Below are 2497 nucleotides of genomic sequence, written 5' to 3'. Positions count from 1 at the left end.
GGGAAAAAGAGTGCATAAGCAACACTTAACCCTTTACCGATCCTCTTGAGCCGTGATCACTATGAGTGAGGATTGAACGTCGTCTTCTTGATTCTTGTTTAACTCCTTAAGTAATCCATTGATGGCTTGGTTGAACTTCTTGGCTCTTGATCTTGTTAGAGGACCCGCCGGGACGATCAATGCTTCCTCCGGTACAAGCTGTTCTTCGTGGCCGGTGGTTCGTGGCCGTGTGTTCTCGGCTTCAAGTAGCTCCTCTTCTTTGTGTGGTTCAAGTGAACTGGCCATGATTTCATCAGAAAGTGTTACTTAGGCCTCATTAAAAACCTTGTCAAGAAAACCCATTGGGACAAAACTTGACAAGGGATAAAAACATACCAAAGGAACTTAGAGCTAATACGCAAAGTCGGGGATCATAAAAACGGACCGATAGAACTTAAAGCTAATACGCAAAGTAATATGTTTCTCCTAGAATCGACACTCTTGAAGCTTCTTGAGCCTTGATCTTGTTAGAGGACCTTCCGGGATGACTAGTGCTTCTTCTACTTCGAGCTTCTCCTCGGCTACGTGCTCCTCGTCGTCTTCGTGTTTCTCCTCGTCGACTTTGTGCTTCTCCTCGTCGACTTTGTGCTTCTCCTCGTCGTCATCGTGCTTCTCCTCGTAGACGGCTTCCTCCACTTCGTTCTCGAGGTCTTGTTCGACCATGGTCATATCATGCCCTCCGTCTTGAAAAGGATTTGTCCTCAAATCCGTTTCATCTACAATATAAGGAGATAAATCAGAAACATTGAAGCTTGAACTAATATTGTACTTACCTTGGAGATCAATTAGATAGGAATTGTCATTGATCCGTTTTGTGACGGTGAATGGTCCATCGATTCTTGGCTTCAATTTGCTATTCCGCTCGGCCGGGAACCTTTCCTTCCTCAAGTGAATCCATACTTGGTCGCCATCCTCGAAGACCATGCGTCGTCGGCCCTTGTTAGCTTGCTCCATGTACTTCTTCGTTTTCTCCTCAATGTTCTTACGAGCGCTCTCATGGATTTGTTGCACCGTTTCGGCCTTCCTTTTGCCATCCAAGCTAGGTCTTACACTCAAAGGTAAAGGCATCAAATCCAAAGGAGAAGTGGGATTGAACCCATAAACAATTTGAAATGGTGAAAACTTAGAAGCGGAATGAATGGCATGATTGTATGCAAATTCCACATGAGGTAAACATTCTTCCCAAGTTCTAAGATTCTTTTTAATCAATGTGCGCAAGAGAGTGCCTAGGGTTCTATTAACCACTTCCGTTTGACCATCGGTTTGCGGATGACAAGTAGTAGAAAATAAGAGCTTAGTTCCAAGTTTAGACCATAATGTTTTCCAAAAATAGCTAAGAAACTTGGTATCCCTATCCGAAACAATGGTTCTAGGCATGCCATGCAAACGAACAATTTCTTTAAAGAACAAATTAGCAACAAGAGATGCATCATCGGTTTTATGACAAGCAATGAAATGTGCCATCTTAGAAAACCTATCAACGACAACGAAAATCGAATCTTTTCCGGTTTTAGTTCTAGGTAATCCAAGCACAAAATCCATTGATATATCAGTCCAAGGATGAGAAGGAATGGGTAAAGGAGTATACAAACCGTTCGGCTGGACTTTGGACTTAGCCTTTTTACATGTGACACACCTTCCACATATACGCTCAACGTCTCTTACCATATGCGGCCAATGGAAATGATCGCGCATCACCTCAAGTGTCTTGGCAATGCCAAAGTGACCCATAAGTCCTCCTCCGTGTGCTTCCCTAACAAACAAATCTCGAAGAGAACATTTAGGAATACACAAACGGTTCCCATAAAAGAGGAACCCATCTTGCCTATGGTAGCGACCCGAAGCAAACTTAGAACAAGCATTATAAATTTCTTGAAAATCCGGATCGGTAGCATAGAGTTCTTTAATTTGCTCGAAACCCAAAAGCTTAGCATTAAGAGTTGTGAGTAAGGTGTACCTTCGGGATAATGCGTCGGCCACGACATTATCCTTACCTTTTTTATACTTGATGACATATGGGAATGTCTCGATAAATTCAACCCATCTCGCATGTCTCTTGTTAAGTTTTTGCTGACCTTTAAGATGCTTAAGGGATTCGTGATCGGTGTGTATGACAAAGTCCTTCGGCCATAAATAATGCTGCCACGTTTGTAAGGCCCGGACCAAAGCGTAGAGTTCCTTGTCATACGTCGGATAGTTCAATGTGGCACCACCGAGTTTCTCACTAAAATATGCTATCGGCTTCTTATCCTGCATCAAAACAGCTCCAATACCTATCCCGGAGGCATCACATTCGATTTCAAAAGTTTTAAGAAAATCGGGTAAAATCAAGATAGGGGCGTTAGTAAGCTTCTCTTTAAGCGCTTGGAAGGCTTTTTCTTGGGCGTCCTCCCATTTGAACCCGATATCCTTCTTGATAACTTCGGTAAGTGGTGCAGCTAAGGTGCTAAAATCCTTG

The 2497-nt window shown here is 43.1% G+C and overlaps 1 pseudogene; it reads right to left on the bottom strand.

The window, feature by feature from the left end:
• LOC111831163 overlaps positions 1-2497 on the bottom strand; it is a 5871-nt pseudogene that overhangs the window by 914 nt on the left and 2460 nt on the right.

Source organism: Capsella rubella, unplaced genomic scaffold, assembly GCF_000375325.1.
Source record: "Capsella rubella cultivar Monte Gargano unplaced genomic scaffold, Caprub1_0 scaffold_113, whole genome shotgun sequence".
Lineage (NCBI taxonomy): Eukaryota > Viridiplantae > Streptophyta > Magnoliopsida > Brassicales > Brassicaceae > Capsella > Capsella rubella.
This window is presented reverse-complemented; position numbering and strand designations above follow the sequence as displayed.